A 16,949-nucleotide genomic window follows, 5' to 3' on the forward strand; every position below is an offset into this window, starting at 1 on the left:
CAGTGATTCCCTGGCTTTCTCTGGCCCGAGAAAGCTTTGCCTCTGAAGTGGGAACAGAAGTTGGACTGCTTCTGCTGAACTTCCTGAAAGCAGAGCTGGCGGGAGGAGGGACTTTTTGAGTGCTGGGAAAATTTGAGCTGGAAATTTGCATCGGCTGGACAGAGATTGCTTGGAGCAGCCAAAATATAATAACGGCCATGGCGCTCAAGTAAAGCAGAAAGCTTTTAGTATACACCTTTTGCACTCTTGTCAACGAAGCTGGGCTCTGTGAATGCTCACCCTACGCAAGAAAAGAGAACAGACTTTGCTGGTGACCTAAATATATCTCGCCTGATCGAGCACGATCGAGCTCTGAGTGAGCAGCTGTGCAATGGTCATCTTTACCAAAGGGGAGATGCTGCTTTTTCCAGTGTCACGCCCATGCTCTCAGGGCTGGAGGGAGGAGGGCTGCTTTTTGTTTTTACAGGCAAAAGGAAAGGCCCAGCCCTCAGAGCTTCTGCCAATGCAGATCCCAGCAGGTGCAAAATAAAGGCTCTCCCCCACCTTGCCAGCTGCAGATTGATCAGAAGACTGCTAGTCTAGTGTGTTGGGCCACTTTCTCTCTTCTGTGTATCGTCCCCTCTTATTACATAAACAGCATAAGAGGAATAAAAGAAGGAAGGAAGGAAGGAAGGAACAGTGTATCGCAAGCACCTTCCACCCTGATGTCAATGGGCCACCAACCTTCGGGATGAGGAGGAGACCTGTGAAGACAGTCAGAGCGTGCCGACTGGGGCATTCATTTGGCTCATACACCGACAAGGCTTTCAGCGGCAGGAACAAACTTCAGGAATAGGCATTCTTGGCCTCGAATCCTAAGGGGGGTGCAAACGCTGAGGACAATTCCGTCAAATGCTCAAAGGACCGTGGCTCGTTGGTCTAGGGGTATGATTCTCGCTTTGGGTGCGAGAGGTCCCGGGTTCAAATCCCGGACGAGCCCAATCAAGGTGGTTAACTTGAGCTCCTTTTTTTTGTTTTTTCAATGTTATTTTCATTGGACAGACTCTCTGGTTTTCTCGGTAAGCAGTAGTCGATGAACAATTCACTTCCTGAACCTCTTTGCGTGCCATGTCCTTGCGACAAGCACTTTGTGTTCTCTGTTAGCTCTCAGTAACATTCCTTGATTTGCTTGTGAGTTTTGGCCGTCCGATCTCAAAGTGGAAATATGTCCTTCCCTCTGTACGCTGCATAGGCCCTCAGCTGGCATACTTGTATATGTGCGCATGCTTGATAGGACGTATGTTTTAGGCTGGATTGTGTGAGCTTCAGGCGCAAGGCATTTGATTAGTCTTTAAGCAGGTCCACTTGCACTGCCCTTTGCACCTGTTCTCCCAGTCCCTACAAAGGTGAACAAGCAGCTGTTTCTGTAGTGTAGTGGTTATCACGTTCGCCTCACACGCGAAAGGTCCCCGGTTCGAGACCGGGCAGAAACACTCTCTGCTGGCATTTTACACAAAATAGTTTTTTTCCCCTTTTGTCACACACAAATGTAAAGTATGAACTTATTTGCGTTCCCATGGAAATAGCATATGCTCTCAAGAGCTTGAGAAATACACTGGGAAGGCAAGCATCCTCACATGTATTCTGTATATGGGGCCAATAAAAAAATGCACGCGCTTGCATTTTGTGTATGTAATGTTGCAGAGCACAGAGAGGATTTATTTTCCCTACTGCTGGGTATTTGGGTCTCTGGGATCACAGTTGGGTCCGCTCCGTCCTCTGAAATGGTCCATATTAGTTACATAGGTTAGTGTACCAAAGAAATAATACATTTTCATATACAGCTTCTTCATTTCTGTGTTCTGAGGGATTACCAGTTGTAAGAAATGCACTTGCCGGTACAGTGATTCCCTGGCTTTCTCTGGCCCGAGAAAGCTTTTCCTCTGAAGTGGGAACAGAAGTTGGACTGCTTCTGCTGAACTTCCTGAAAGCAGAGCTGGCGGGAGGAGGGACTTTTTGAGTGCTGGGAAAATTTGAGCTGGAAATTTGCATCGGCTGGACAGAGATTGCTTGGAGCAGCCAAAATATAATAACGGCCATGGCGCTCAAGTAAAGCAGAAAGCTTTTAGTATACACCTTTTGCACTCTTGTCAACGAAGCTGGGCTCTGTGAATGCTCACCCTACGCAAGAAAAGAGAACAGACTTTGCTGGTGACCTAAATATATCTCGCCTGATCGAGCACGATCGAGCTCTGAGTGAGCAGCTGTGCAATGGTCATCTTTACCAAAGGGGAGATGCTGCTTTTTCCAGTGTCACGCCCATGCTCTCAGGGCTGGAGGGAGGAGGGCTGCTTTTTGTTTTTACAGGCAAAAGGAAAGGCCCAGCCCTCAGAGCTTCTGCCAATGCAGATCCCAGCAGGTGCAAAATAAAGGCTCTCCCCCACCTTGCCAGCTGCAGATTGATCAGAAGACTGCTAGTCTAGTGTGTTGGGCCACTTTCTCTCTTCTGTGTATCGTCCCCTCTTATTACATAAACAGCATAAGAGGAATAAAGGAAGGAAGGAAGGAAGGAAGGAACAGTGTATCGCAAGCACCTTCCACCCTGATGTCAATGGGCCACCAACCTTCGGGATGAGGAGGAGACCTGTGAAGACAGTCAGAGCGTGCCGACTGGGGCATTCATTTGGCTCATACACCGACAAGGCTTTCAGCGGCAAGAACAAACTTCAGGAATAGGCATTCTTGGCCTCGAATCCTAAGGGGGGTGCAAACGCTGAGGACAATTCCGTCAAATGCTCAAAGGACCGTGGCTCGTTGGTCTAGGGGTATGATTCTCGCTTTGGGTGCGAGAGGTCCCGGGTTCAAATCCCGGACGAGCCCAATCAAGGTGGTTAACTTGAGCTCCTTTTTTTTGTTTTTTCAATGTTATTTTCATTGGACAGACTCTCTGGTTTTCTCGGTAAGCAGTAGTCGATGAACAATTCACTTCCTGAACCTCTTTGCGTGCCATGTCCTTGCGACAAGCACTTTGTGTTCTCTGTTAGCTCTCAGTAACATTCCTTGATTTGCTTGTGAGTTTTGGCCGTCCGATCTCAAAGTGGAAATATGTCCTTCCCTCTGTACGCTGCATAGGCCCTCAGCTGGCATACTTGTATATGTGCGCATGCTTGATAGGACGTATGTTTTAGGCTGGATTGTGTGAGCTTCAGGCGCAAGGCATTTGATTAGTCTTTAAGCAGGTCCACTTGCACTGCCCTTTGCACCTGTTCTCCCAGTCCCTACAAAGGTGAGCAAGCAGCTGTTTCTGTAGTGTAGTGGTTATCACGAAGGTCCCCGGTTCGAGACCGGGCAGAAACACTCTCTGCTGGCATTTTACACAAAATAGTTTTTTTCCCCTTTTGTCACACACAAATGTAAAGTATGAACTTATTTGCGTTCCCATGGAAATAGCATATGCTCTCAAGAGCTTGAGAAATACACTGGGAAGGCAAGCATCCTCACATGTATTCTGTATATGGGGCCAATAAAAAAATGCACGCGCTTGCATTTTGTGTATGTAATGTTGCAGAGCACAGAGAGGATTTATTTTCCCTACTGCTGGGTATTTGGGTCTCTGGGATCACAGTTGGGTCCGCTCCGTCCTCTGAAATGGTCCATATTAGTTACATAGGTTAGTGTACCAAAGAAATAATACATTTTCATATACAGCTTCTTCATTTCTGTGTTCTGAGGGATTACCAGTTGTAAGAAATGCACTTGCCGGTACAGTGATTCCCTGGCTTTCTCTGGCCCGAGAAAGCTTTTCCTCTGAAGTGGGAACAGAAGTTGGACTGCTTCTGCTGAACTTCCTGAAAGCAGAGCTGGCGGGAGGAGGGACTTTTTGAGTGCTGGGAAAATTTGAGCTGGAAATTTGCATCGGCTGGACAGAGATTGCTTGGAGCAGCCAAAATATAATAACGGCCATGGCGCTCAAGTAAAGCAGAAAGCTTTTAGTATACACCTTTTGGACTCTTGTCAACGAAGCTGGGCTCTGTGAATGCTCACCCTACGCAAGAAAAGAGAACAGACTTTGCTGGTGACCTAAATTTATCTCGCCTGATCGAGCCTGATCGAGCACGATCGAGCTCTGAGTGAGCAGCTGTGCAATGGTCATCTTTACCAAAGGGGAGATGCTGCTTTTTCCAGTGTCACGCCCATGCTCTCAGGGCTGGAGGGAGGAGGGCTGCTTTTTGTTTTTACAGGCAAAAGGAAAGGCCCAGCCCTCAGAGCTTCTGCCAATGCAGATCCCAGCAGGTGCAAAATAAAGGCTCTCCCCCACCTTGCCAGCTGCAGATTGATCAGAAGACTGCTAGTCTAGTGTGTTGGGCCACTTTCTCTCTTCTGTGTATCGTCCCCTCTTATTACATAAACAGCATAAGAGGAATAAAGGAAGGAAGGAAGGAAGGAAGGAACAGTGTATCGCAAGCACCTTCCACCCTGATGTCAATGGGCCACCAACCTTCGGGATGAGGAGGAGACCTGTGAAGACAGTCAGAGCGTGCCGACTGGGGCATTCATTTGGCTCATACACCGACAAGGCTTTCAGCGGCAGGAACAAACTTCAGGAATAGGCATTCTTGGCCTCGAATCCTAAGGGGGGTGCAAACGCTGAGGACAATTCCGTCAAATGCTCAAAGGACCGTGGCTCGTTGGTCTAGGGGTATGATTCTCGCTTTGGGTGCGAGAGGTCCCGGGTTCAAATCCCGGACGAGCCCAATCAAGGTGGTTAACTTGAGCTCGTTTTTTCAATGTTATTTTCATTGGACAGACTCTCTGGTTTTCTCGGTAAGCAGTAGTCGATGAACAATTCACTTCCTGAACCTCTTTGCGTGCCATGTCCTTGCGACAAGCACTTTGTGTTCTCTGTTAGCTCTCAGTAACATTCCTTGATTTGCTTGTGAGTTTTGGCCGTCCGATCTCAAAGTGGAAATATGTCCTTCCCTCTGTACGCTGCATAGGCCCTCAGCTGGCATACTTGTATATGTGCGCATGCTTGATAGGACGTATGTTTTAGGCTGGATTGTGTGAGCTTCAGGCGCAAGGCATTTGATTAGTCTTTAAGCAGGTCCACTTGCACTGCCCTTTGCACCTGTTCTCCCAGTCCCTACAAAGGTGAGCAAGCAGCTGTTTCTGTAGTGTAGTGGTTATCACGTTCCCCTCACACGCGAAAGGTCCCCGGTTCGAGACCGGGCAGAAACACTCTCTGCTGGCATTTTACACAAAATAGTTTTTTTCCCCTTTTGTCACACACAAATGTAAAGTATGAACTTATTTGCGTTCCCATGGAAATAGCATATGCTCTCAAGAGCTTGAGAAATACACTGGGAAGGCAAGCATCCTCACATGTATTCTGTATATGGGGCCAATAAAAAAATGCACGCGCTTGCATTTTGTGTATGTAATGTTGCAGAGCACAGAGAGGATTTATTTTCCCTACTGCTGGGTATTTGGGTCTCTGGGATCACAGTTGGGTCCGCTCCGTCCTCTGAAATGGTCCATATTAGTTACATAGGTTAGTGTACCAAAGAAATAATACATTTTCATATACAGCTTCTTCATTTCTGTGTTCTGAGGGATTACCAGTTGTAAGAAATGCACTTGCCGGTACAGTGATTCCCTGGCTTTCTCTGGCCCGAGAAAGCTTTTCCTCTGAAGTGGGAACAGAAGTTGGACTGCTTCTGCTGAACTTCCTGAAAGCAGAGCTGGCGGGAGGAGGGACTTTTTGAGTGCTGGGAAAATTTGAGCTGGAAATTTGCATCGGCTGGACAGAGATTGCTTGGAGCAGCCAAAATATAATAACGGCCATGGCGCTCAAGTAAAGCAGAAAGCTTTTAGTATACACCTTTTGCACTCTTGTCAACGAAGCTGGGCTCTGTGAATGCTCACCCTACGCAAGAAAAGAGAACAGACTTTGCTGGTGACCTAAATATATCTCGCCTGATCGAGCACGATCGAGCTCTGAGTGAGCAGCTGTGCAATGGTCATCTTTACCAAAGGGGAGATGCTGCTTTTTCCAGTGTCACGCCCATGCTCTCAGGGCTGGAGGGAGGAGGGCTGCTTTTTGTTTTTACAGGCAAAAGGAAAGGCCCAGCCCTCAGAGCTTCTGCCAATGCAGATCCCAGCAGGTGCAAAATAAAGGCTCTCCCCCACCTTGCCAGCTGCAGATTGATCAGAAGACTGCTAGTCTAGTGTGTTGGGCCACTTTCTCTCTTCTGTGTATCGTCCCCTCTTATTACATAAACAGCATAAGAGGAATAAAGGAAGGAAGGAAGGAAGGAAGGAACAGTGTATCGCAAGCACCTTCCACCCTGATGTCAATGGGCCACCAACCTTCGGGATGAGGAGGAGACCTGTGAAGACAGTCAGAGCGTGCCGACTGGGGCATTCATTTGGCTCATACACCGACAAGGCTTTCAGCGGCAGGAACAAACTTCAGGAATAGGCATTCTTGGCCTCGAATCCTAAGGGGGGTGCAAACGCTGAGGACAATTCCGTCAAATGCTCAAAGGACCGTGGCTCGTTGGTCTAGGGGTATGATTCTCGCTTTGGGTGCGAGAGGTCCTGGGTTCAAATCCCGGACGAGCCCAATCAAGGTGGTTAACTTGAGCTCCTTTTTTTTGTTTTTTCAATGTTATTTTCATTGGACAGACTCTCTGGATTTCTCGGTAAGCAGTAGTCGATGAACAATTCACTTCCTGAACCTCTTTGCGTGCCATGTCCTTGCGACAAGCACTTTGTGTTCTCTGTTAGCTCTCAGTAACATTCCTTGATTTGCTTGTGAGTTTTGGCCGTCCGATCTCAAAGTGGAAATATGTCCTTCCCTCTGTACGCTGCATAGGCCCTCAGCTGGCATACTTGTATATGTGCGCATGCTTGATAGGACGTATGTTTTAGGCTGGATTGTGTGAGCTTCAGGCGCAAGGCATTTGATTAGTCTTTAAGCAGGTCCACTTGCACTGCCCTTTGCACCTGTTCTCCCAGTCCCTACAAAGGTGAGCAAGCAGCTGTTTCTGTAGTGTAGTGGTTATCACGTTCGCCTCACACGCGAAAGGTCCCCGGTTCGAGACCGGGCAGAAACACTCTCTGCTGGCATTTTACACAAAATAGTTTTTTTCCCCTTTTGTCACACACAAATGTAAAGTATGAACTTATTTGCGTTCCCATGGAAATAGCATATGCTCTCAAGAGCTTGAGAAATACACTGGGAAGGCAAGCATCCTCACATGTATTCTGTATATGGGGCCAATAAAAAAATGCACGCGCTTGCATTTTGTGTATGTAATGTTGCAGAGCACAGAGAGGATTTATTTTCCCTACTGCTGGGTATTTGGGTCTCTGGGATCACAGTTGGGTCCGCTCCGTCCTCTGAAATGGTCCATATTAGTTACATAGGTTAGTGTACCAAAGAAATAATACATTTTCATATACAGCTTCTTCATTTCTGTGTTCTGAGGGATTACCAGTTGTAAGAAATGCACTTGCCGGTACAGTGATTCCCTGGCTTTCTCTGGCCCGAGAAAGCTTTTCCTCTGAAGTGGGAACAGAAGTTGGACTGCTTCTGCTGAACTTCCTGAAAGCAGAGCTGGCGGGAGGAGGGACTTTTTGAGTGCTGGGAAAATTTGAGCTGGAAATTTGCATCGGCTGGACAGAGATTGCTTGGAGCAGCCAAAATATAATAACGGCCATGGCGCTCAAGTAAAGCAGAAAGCTTTTAGTATACACCTTTTGCACTCTTGTCAACGAAGCTGGGCTCTGTGAATGCTCACCCTACGCAAGAAAAGAGAACAGACTTTGCTGGTGACCTAAACATATCTCGCCTGATCGAGCACGATCGAGCTCTGAGTGAGCAGCTGTGCAATGGTCATCTTTACCAAAGGGGAGATGCTGCTTTTTCCAGTGTCACGCCCATGCTCTCAGGGCTGGAGGGAGGAGGGCTGCTTTTTGTTTTTACAGGCAAAAGGAAAGGCCCAGCCCTCAGAGCTTCTGCCAATGCAGATCCCAGCAGGTGCAAAATAAAGGCTCTCCCCCACCTTGCCAGCTGCAGATTGATCAGAAGACTGTTAGTCTAGTGTGTTGGGCCACTTTCTCTCTTCTGTGTATCGTCCCCTCTTATTACATAAACAGCATAAGAGGAATAAAGGAAGGAAGGAAGGAAGGAAGGAACAGTGTATCGCAAGCACCTTCCACCCTGATGTCAATGGGCCACCAACCTTCGGGATGAGGAGGAGACCTGTGAAGACAGTCAGAGCGTGCCGACTGGGGCATTCATTTGGCTCATACACCGACAAGGCTTTCAGCGGCAGGAACAAACTTCAGGAATAGGCATTCTTGGCCTCGAATCCTAAGGGGGGTGCAAACGCTGAGGACAATTCCGTCAAATGCTCAAAGGACCGTGGCTCGTTGGTCTAGGGGTATGATTCTCGCTTTGGGTGCGAGAGGTCCCGGGTTCAAATCCCGGACGAGCCCAATCAAGGTGGTTAACTTGAGCTCCTTTTTTTTGTTTTTTCAATGTTATTTTCATTGGACAGACTCTCTGGTTTTCTCGGTAAGCAGTAGTCGATGAACAATTCACTTCCTGAACCTCTTTGCGTGCCATGTCCTTGCGACAAGCACTTTGTGTTCTCTGTTAGCTCTCAGTAACATTCCTTGATTTGCTTGTGAGTTTTGGCCGTCCGATCTCAAAGTGGAAATATGTCCTTCCCTCTGTACGCTGCATAGGCCCTCAGCTGGCATACTTGTATATGTGCGCATGCTTGATAGGACGTATGTTTTAGGCTGGATTGTGTGAGCTTCAGGCGCAAGGCATTTGATTAGTCTTTAAGCAGGTCCACTTGCACTGCCCTTTGCACCTGTTCTCCCAGTCCCTACAAAGGTGAGCAAGCAGCTGTTTCTGTAGTGTAGTGGTTATCACGTTCGCCTCACACGCGAAAGGTCCCCGGTTCGAGACCGGGCAGAAACACTCTCTGCTGGCATTTTACACAAAATAGTTTTTTTCCCCTTTTGTCACACACAAATGTAAAGTATGAACTTATTTGCGTTCCCATGGAAATAGCATATGCTCTCAAGAGCTTGAGAAATACACTGGGAAGGCAAGCATCCTCACATGTATTCTGTATATGGGGCCAATAAAAAAATGCACGCGCTTGCATTTTGTGTATGTAATGTTGCAGAGCACAGAGAGGATTTATTTTCCCTACTGCTGGGTATTTGGGTCTCTGGGATCACAGTTGGGTCCGCTCCGTCCTCTGAAATGGTCCATATTAGTTACATAGGTTAGTGTACCAAAGAAATAATACATTTTCATATACAGCTTCTTCATTTCTGTGTTCTGAGGGATTACCAGTTGTAAGAAATGCACTTGCCGGTACAGTGATTCCCTGGCTTTCTCTGGCCCGAGAAAGCTTTTCCTCTGAAGTGGGAACAGAAGTTGGACTGCTTCTGCTGAACTTCCTGAAAGCAGAGCTGGCGGGAGGAGGGACTTTTTGAGTGCTGGGAAAATTTGAGCTGGAAATTTGCATCGGCTGGACAGAGATTGCTTGGAGCAGCCAAAATATAATAACGGCCATGGCGCTCAAGTAAAGCAGAAAGCTTTTAGTATACACCTTTTGCACTCTTGTCAACGAAGCTGGGCTCTGTGAATGCTCACCCTACGCAAGAAAAGAGAACAGACTTTGCTGGTGACCTAAATATATCTCGCCTGATCGAGCACGATCGAGCTCTGAGTGAGCAGCTGTGCAATGGTCATCTTTACCAAAGGGGAGATGCTGCTTTTTCCAGTGTCACGCCCATGCTCTCAGGGCTGGAGGGAGGAGGGCTGCTTTTTGTTTTTACAGGCAAAAGGAAAGGCCCAGCCCTCAGAGCTTCTGCCAATGCAGATCCCAGCAGGTGCAAAATAAAGGCTCTCCCCCACCTTGCCAGCTGCAGATTGATCAGAAGACTGCTAGTCTAGTGTGTTGGGCCACTTTCTCTCTTCTGTGTATCGTCCCCTCTTATTACATAAACAGCATAAGAGGAATAAAGGAAGGAAGGAAGGAAGGAAGGAACAGTGTATCGCAAGCACCTTCCACCCTGATGTCAATGGGCCACCAACCTTCGGGATGAGGAGGAGACCTGTGAAGACAGTCAGAGCGTGCCGACTGGGGCATTCATTTGGCTCATACACCGACAAGGCTTTCAGCGGCAGGAACAAACTTCAGGAAAAGGCATTCTTGGCCTCGAATCCTAAGGGGGGTGCAAACGCTGAGGACAATTCCGTCAAATGCTCAAAGGACCGTGGCTCGTTGGTCTAGGGGTATGATTCTCGCTTTGGGTGCGAGAGGTCCCGGGTTCAAATCCCGGACGAGCCCAATCAAGGTGGTTAACTTGAGCTCCTTTTTTTTGTTTTTTCAATGTTATTTTCATTGGACAGACTCTCTGGTTTTCTCGGTAAGCAGTAGTCGATGAACAATTCACTTCCTGAACCTCTTTGCGTGCCATGTCCTTGCGACAAGCACTTTGTGTTCTCTGTTAGCTCTCAGTAACATTCCTTGATTTGCTTGTGAGTTTTGGCCGTCCGATCTCAAAGTGGAAATATGTCCTTCCCTCTGTACGCTGCATAGGCCCTCAGCTGGCATACTTGTATATGTGCGCATGCTTGATAGGACGTATGTTTTAGGCTGGATTGTGTGAGCTTCAGGCGCAAGGCATTTGATTAGTCTTTAAGCAGGTCCACTTGCACTGCCCTTTGCACCTGTTCTCCCAGTCCCTACAAAGGTGAGCAAGCAGCTGTTTCTGTAGTGTAGTGGTTATCACGGTCGCCTCACACGCGAAAGGTCCCCGGTTCGAGACCGGGCAGAAACACTCTCTGCTGGCATTTTACACAAAATAGTTTTTTTCCCCTTTTGTCACACACAAATGTAAAGTATGAACTTATTTGCGTTCTCATGGAAATAGCATATGCTCTCAAGAGCTTGAGAAATACACTGGGAAGGCAAGCATCCTCACATGTATTCTGTATATGGGGCCAATAAAAAAATGCACGCGCTTGCATTTTGTGTATGTAACGTTGCAGAGCACAGAGAGGATTTATTTTCCCTACTGCTGGGTATTTGGGTCTCTGGGATCACAGTTGGGTCCGCTCCGTCCTCTGAAATGGTCCATATTAGTTACATAGGTTAGTGTACCAAAGAAATAATACATTTTCATATACAGCTTCTTCATTTCTGTGTTCTGAGGGATTACCAGTTGTAAGAAATGCACTTGCCGGTACAGTGATTCCCTGGCTTTCTCTGGCCCGAGAAAGCTTTTCCTCTGAAGTGGGAACAGAAGTTGGACTGCTTCTGCTGAACTTCCTGAAAGCAGAGCTGGAGGGAGGAGGGACTTTTTGAGTGCTGGGAAAATTTGAGCTGGAAATTTGCATCGGCTGGACAGAGATTGCTTGGAGCAGCCAAAATATAATAACGGCCATGGCGCTCAAGTAAAGCAGAAAGCTTTTAGTATACACCTTTTGCACTCTTGTCAACGAAGCTGGGCTCTGTGAATGCTCACCCTACGCAAGAAAAGAGAACAGACTTTGCTGGTGACCTAAATATATCTCGCCTGATCGAGCACGATCGAGCTCTGAGTGAGCAGCTGTGCAATGGTCATCTTTACCAAAGGGGAGATGCTGCTTTTTCCAGTGTCACGCCCATGCTCTCAGGGCTGGAGGGAGGAGGGCTGCTTTTTGTTTTTACAGGCAAAAGGAAAGGCCCAGCCCTCAGAGCTTCTGCCAATGCAGATCCCAGCAGGTGCAAAATAAAGGCTCTCCCCCACCTTGCCAGCTGCAGATTGATCAGAAGACTGCTAGTCTAGTGTGTTGGGCCACTTTCTCTCTTCTGTGTATCGTCCCCTCTTATTACATAAACAGCATAAGAGGAATAAAGGAAGGAAGGAAGGAAGGAAGGAACAGTGTATCGCAAGCACCTTCCACCCTGATGTCAATGGGCCACCAACCTTCGGGATGAGGAGGAGACCTGTGAAGACAGTCAGAGCGTGCCGACTGGGGCATTCATTTGGCTCATACACCGACAAGGCTTTCAGCGGCAGGAACAAACTTCAGGAATAGGCATTCTTGGCCTCGAATCCTAAGGGGGGTGCAAACGCTGAGGACAATTCCGTCAAATGCTCAAAGGACCGTGGCTCGTTGGTCTAGGGGTATGGTTCTCGCTTTGGGTGCGAGAGGTCCCGGGTTCAAATCCCGGACGAGCCCAATCAAGGTGGTTAACTTGAGCTCCTTTTTTTTGTTTTTTCAATGTTATTTTCATTGGACAGACTCTCTGGTTTTCTCGGTAAGCAGTAGTCGATGAACAATTCACTTCCTGAACCTCTTTGCGTGCCATGTCCTTGCGACAAGCACTTTGTGTTCTCTGTTAGCTCTCAGTAACATTCCTTGATTTGCTTGTGAGTTTTGGCCGTCCGATCTCAAAGTGGAAATATGTCCTTCCCTCTGTACGCTGCATAGGCCCTCAGCTGGCATACTTGTATATGTGCGCATGCTTGATAGGACGTATGTTTTAGGCTGGATTGTGTGAGCTTCAGGCGCAAGGCATTTGATTAGTCTTTAAGCAGGTCCACTTGCACTGCCCTTTGCACCTGTTCTCCCAGTCCCTACAAAGGTGAGCAAGCAGCTGTTTCTGTAGTGTAGTGGTTATCACGTTCGCCTCACACGAGAAAGGTCCCCGGTTCGAGACCGGGCAGAAACACTCTCTGCTGGCATTTTACACAAAATAGTTTTTTTCCCCTTTTGTCACACACAAATGTAAAGTATGAACTTATTTGCGTTCCCATGGAAATAGCATATGCTCTCAAGAGCTTGAGAAATACACTGGGAAGGCAAGCATCCTCACATGTATTCTGTAAATGGGGCCAATAAAAAAATGCACGCGCTTGCATTTTGTGTATGTAATGTTGCAGAGCACAGAGAGGATTTATTTTCCCTACTGCTGGGTATTTGGGTCTCTGGGATCACAGTTGGGTCCGCTCCGTCCTCTGAAATGGTCCATATTAGTTACATAGGTTAGTGTACCAAAGAAATAATACATTTTCATATACAGCTTCTTCATTTCTGTGTTCTGAGGGATTACCAGTTGTAAGAAATGCACTTGCCGGTACAGTGATTCCCTGGCTTTCTCTGGCCCGAGAAAGCTTTTCCTCTGAAGTGGGAACAGAAGTTGGACTGCTTCTGCTGAACTTCCTGAAAGCAGAGCTGGCGGGAGGAGGGACTTTTTGAGTGCTGGGAAAATTTGAGCTGGAAATTTGCATCGGCTGGACAGAGATTGCTTGGAGCAGCCAAAATATAATAACGGCCATGGCGCTCAAGTAAAGCAGAAAGCTTTTAGTATACACCTTTTGCACTCTTGTCAACGAAGCTGGGCTCTGTGAATGCTCACCCTACGCAAGAAAAGAGAACAGACTTTGCTGGTGACCTAAATATATCTCGCCTGATCGAGCACGATCGAGCTCTGAGTGAGCAGCTGTGCAATGGTCATCTTTACCAAAGGGGAGATGCTGCTTTTTCCAGTGTCACGCCCATGCTCTCAGGGCTGGAGGGAGGAGGGCTGCTTTTTGTTTTTACAGGCAAAAGGAAAGGCCCAGCCCTCAGAGCTTCTGCCAATGCAGATCCCAGCAGGTGCAAAATAAAGGCTCTCCCCCACCTTGCCAGCTGCAGATTGATCAGAAGACTGCTAGTCTAGTGTGTTGGGCCACTTTCTCTCTTCTGTGTATCGTCCCCTCTTATTACATAAACAGCATAAGAGGAATAAAGGAAGGAAGGAAGGAAGGAAGGAACAGTGTATCGCAAGCACCTTCCACCCTGATGTCAATGGGCCACCAACCTTCGGGATGAGGAGGAGACCTGTGAAGACAGTCAGAGCGTGCCGACTGGGGCATTCATTTGGCTCATACACCGACAAGGCTTTCAGCGGCAGGAACAAACTTCAGGAATAGGCATTCTTGGCCTCGAATCCTAAGGGGGGTGCAAACGCTGAGGACAATTCCGTCAAATGCTCAAAGGACCGTGGCTCGTTGGTCTAGGGGTATGATTCTCGCTTTGGGTGCGAGAGGTCCTGGGTTCAAATCCCGGACGAGCCCAATCAAGGTGGTTAACTTGAGCTCCTTTTTTTTGTTTTTTCAATGTTATTTTCATTGGACAGACTCTCTGGATTTCTCGGTAAGCAGTAGTCGATGAACAATTCACTTCCTGAACCTCTTTGCGTGCCATGTCCTTGCGACAAGCACTTTGTGTTCTCTGTTAGCTCTCAGTAACATTCCTTGATTTGCTTGTGAGTTTTGGCCGTCCGATCTCAAAGTGGAAATATGTCCTTCCCTCTGTACGCTGCATAGGCCCTCAGCTGGCATACTTGTATATGTGCGCATGCTTGATAGGACGTATGTTTTAGGCTGGATTGTGTGAGCTTCAGGCGCAAGGCATTTGATTAGTCTTTAAGCAGGTCCACTTGCACTGCCCTTTGCACCTGTTCTCCCAGTCCCTACAAAGGTGAGCAAGCAGCTGTTTCTGTAGTGTAGTGGTTATCACGTTCGCCTCACACGCGAAAGGTCCCCGGTTCGAGACCGGGCAGAAACACTCTCTGCTGGCATTTTACACAAAATAGTTTTTTTCCCCTTTTGTCACACACAAATGTAAAGTATGAACTTATTTGCGTTCCCATGGAAATAGCATATGCTCTCAAGAGCTTGAGAAATACACTGGGAAGGCAAGCATCCTCACATGTATTCTGTATATGGGGCCAATAAAAAAATGCACGCGCTTGCATTTTGTGTATGTAATGTTGCAGAGCACAGAGAGGATTTATTTTCCCTACTGCTGGGTATTTGGGTCTCTGGGATCACAGTTGGGTCCGCTCCGTCCTCTGAAATGGTCCATATTAGTTACATAGGTTAGTGTACCAAAGAAATAATACATTTTCATATACAGCTTCTTCATTTCTGTGTTCTGAGGGATTACCAGTTGTAAGAAATGCACTTGCCGGTACAGTGATTCCCTGGCTTTCTCTGGCCCGAGAAAGCTTTTCCTCTGAAGTGGGAACAGAAGTTGGACTGCTTCTGCTGAACTTCCTGAAAGCAGAGCTGGCGGGAGGAGGGACTTTTTGAGTGCTGGGAAAATTTGAGCTGGAAATTTGCATCGGCTGGACAGAGATTGCTTGGAGCAGCCAAAATATAATAACGGCCATGGCGCTCAAGTAAAGCAGAAAGCTTTTAGTATACACCTTTTGCACTCTTGTCAACGAAGCTGGGCTCTGTGAATGCTCACCCTACGCAAGAAAAGAGAACAGACTTTGCTGGTGACCTAAACATATCTCGCCTGATCGAGCACGATCGAGCTCTGAGTGAGCAGCTGTGCAATGGTCATCTTTACCAAAGGGGAGATGCTGCTTTTTCCAGTGTCACGCCCATGCTCTCAGGGCTGGAGGGAGGAGGGCTGCTTTTTGTTTTTACAGGCAAAAGGAAAGGCCCAGCCCTCAGAGCTTCTGCCAATGCAGATCCCAGCAGGTGCAAAATAAAGGCTCTCCCCCACCTTGCCAGCTGCAGATTGATCAGAAGACTGTTAGTCTAGTGTGTTGGGCCACTTTCTCTCTTCTGTGTATCGTCCCCTCTTATTACATAAACAGCATAAGAGGAATAAAGGAAGGAAGGAAGGAAGGAAGGAACAGTGTATCGCAAGCACCTTCCACCCTGATGTCAATGGGCCACCAACCTTCGGGATGAGGAGGAGACCTGTGAAGACAGTCAGAGCGTGCCGACTGGGGCATTCATTTGGCTCATACACCGACAAGGCTTTCAGCGGCAGGAACAAACTTCAGGAATAGGCATTCTTGGCCTCGAATCCTAAGGGGGGTGCAAACGCTGAGGACAATTCCGTCAAATGCTCAAAGGACCGTGGCTCGTTGGTCTAGGGGTATGATTCTCGCTTTGGGTGCGAGAGGTCCCGGACGAGCCCAATCAAGGTGGTTAACTTGAGCTCCTTTTTTTTGTTTTTTCAATGTTATTTTCATTGGACAGAGTCTCTGGATTTCTCGGTAAGCAGTAGTCGATGAACAATTCACTTCCTGAACCTCTTTGCGTGCCATGTCCTTGCGACAAGCACTTTGTGTTCTCTGTTAGCTCTCAGTAACATTCCTTGATTTGCTTGTGAGTTTTGGCCGTCCGATCTCAAAGTGGAAATATGTCCTTCCCTCTGTACGCTGCATAGGCCCTCAGCTGGCATACTTGTATATGTGCGCATGCTTGATAGGACGTATGTTTTAGGCTGGATTGTGTGAGCTTCAGGCGCAAGGCATTTGATTAGTCTTTAAGCAGGTCCACTTGCACTGCCCTTTGCACCTGTTCTCCCAGTCCCTACAAAGGTGAGCAAGCAGCTGTTTCTGTAGTGTAGTGGTTATCACGTTCGCCTCACACGCGAAAGGTCCCCGGTTCGAGACCGGGCAGAAACACTCTCTGCTGGCATTTTACACAAAATAGTTTTTTTCCCCTTTTGTCACACACAAATGTAAAGTATGAACTTATTTGCGTTCCCATGGAAATAGCATATGCTCTCAAGAGCTTGAGAAATACACTGGGAAGGCAAGCATCCTCACATGTATTCTGTATATGGGGCCAATAAAAAAATGCACGCGCTTGCATTTTGTGTATGTAATGTTGCAGAGCACAGAGAGGATTTATTTTCCCTACTGCTGGGTATTTGGGTCTCTGGGATCACAGTTGGGTCCGCTCCGTACTCTGAAATGGTCCATATTAGTTACATAGGTTAGTGTACCAAAGAAATAATACATTTTCATATACAGCTTCTTCATTTCTGTGTTCTGAGGGATTACCAGTTGTAAGAAATGCACTTGCCGGTACAGTGATTCCCTGGCTTTCTCTGGCCCGAGAAAGCTTTTCCTCTGAAGTGGGAACAG

General features: G+C 47.5%; 13 non-coding genes across 13 annotated transcripts; all 13 read left to right on the forward strand.

Annotated features, from left to right (window-relative positions):
- Positions 1 to 907: 907 nt before the first annotated feature.
- Positions 908 to 979, forward strand: TRNAP-UGG (transfer RNA proline (anticodon UGG)). The gene has a single exon. It is a non-coding gene; the product is annotated as a tRNA-Pro (tRNA).
- A 420-nt stretch (positions 980 to 1,399) lies between these two features.
- Positions 1,400 to 1,472, forward strand: TRNAV-CAC (transfer RNA valine (anticodon CAC)). Its single transcript has one exon. It is a non-coding gene; the product is annotated as a tRNA-Val (tRNA).
- Positions 1,473 to 2,787: 1,315 nt separating this feature from the next.
- Positions 2,788 to 2,859, forward strand: TRNAP-UGG (transfer RNA proline (anticodon UGG)). Its single transcript has one exon. It is a non-coding gene; the product is annotated as a tRNA-Pro (tRNA).
- Positions 2,860 to 4,661: 1,802 nt separating this feature from the next.
- TRNAP-UGG (transfer RNA proline (anticodon UGG)) lies at positions 4,662 to 4,733 on the forward strand. Its single transcript has one exon. It is a non-coding gene; the product is annotated as a tRNA-Pro (tRNA).
- Positions 4,734 to 6,532: 1,799 nt separating this feature from the next.
- Positions 6,533 to 6,604, forward strand: TRNAP-UGG (transfer RNA proline (anticodon UGG)). The gene has a single exon. It is a non-coding gene; the product is annotated as a tRNA-Pro (tRNA).
- Positions 6,605 to 7,024: 420 nt separating this feature from the next.
- TRNAV-CAC (transfer RNA valine (anticodon CAC)) lies at positions 7,025 to 7,097 on the forward strand. The gene has a single exon. It is a non-coding gene; the product is annotated as a tRNA-Val (tRNA).
- Positions 7,098 to 8,412: 1,315 nt separating this feature from the next.
- TRNAP-UGG (transfer RNA proline (anticodon UGG)) lies at positions 8,413 to 8,484 on the forward strand. The gene has a single exon. It is a non-coding gene; the product is annotated as a tRNA-Pro (tRNA).
- Positions 8,485 to 8,904: 420 nt separating this feature from the next.
- On the forward strand, positions 8,905 to 8,977 carry TRNAV-CAC (transfer RNA valine (anticodon CAC)). The gene has a single exon. It is a non-coding gene; the product is annotated as a tRNA-Val (tRNA).
- Positions 8,978 to 10,292: 1,315 nt separating this feature from the next.
- TRNAP-UGG (transfer RNA proline (anticodon UGG)) lies at positions 10,293 to 10,364 on the forward strand. The gene has a single exon. It is a non-coding gene; the product is annotated as a tRNA-Pro (tRNA).
- A 1,808-nt stretch (positions 10,365 to 12,172) lies between these two features.
- TRNAP-UGG (transfer RNA proline (anticodon UGG)) lies at positions 12,173 to 12,244 on the forward strand. The gene has a single exon. It is a non-coding gene; the product is annotated as a tRNA-Pro (tRNA).
- A 1,808-nt stretch (positions 12,245 to 14,052) lies between these two features.
- Positions 14,053 to 14,124, forward strand: TRNAP-UGG (transfer RNA proline (anticodon UGG)). Its single transcript has one exon. It is a non-coding gene; the product is annotated as a tRNA-Pro (tRNA).
- Positions 14,125 to 14,544: 420 nt separating this feature from the next.
- Positions 14,545 to 14,617, forward strand: TRNAV-CAC (transfer RNA valine (anticodon CAC)). Its single transcript has one exon. It is a non-coding gene; the product is annotated as a tRNA-Val (tRNA).
- Positions 14,618 to 16,411: 1,794 nt separating this feature from the next.
- On the forward strand, positions 16,412 to 16,484 carry TRNAV-CAC (transfer RNA valine (anticodon CAC)). Its single transcript has one exon. It is a non-coding gene; the product is annotated as a tRNA-Val (tRNA).
- The last annotated feature ends 465 nt before the right edge of the window (positions 16,485 to 16,949 follow it).

Source organism: Ambystoma mexicanum, chromosome 2q (assembly GCF_040938575.1).
Source record: "Ambystoma mexicanum isolate Mex_15411 chromosome 2q, UKY_AmexF1_1, whole genome shotgun sequence".
Lineage (NCBI taxonomy): Eukaryota > Metazoa > Chordata > Amphibia > Caudata > Ambystomatidae > Ambystoma > Ambystoma mexicanum.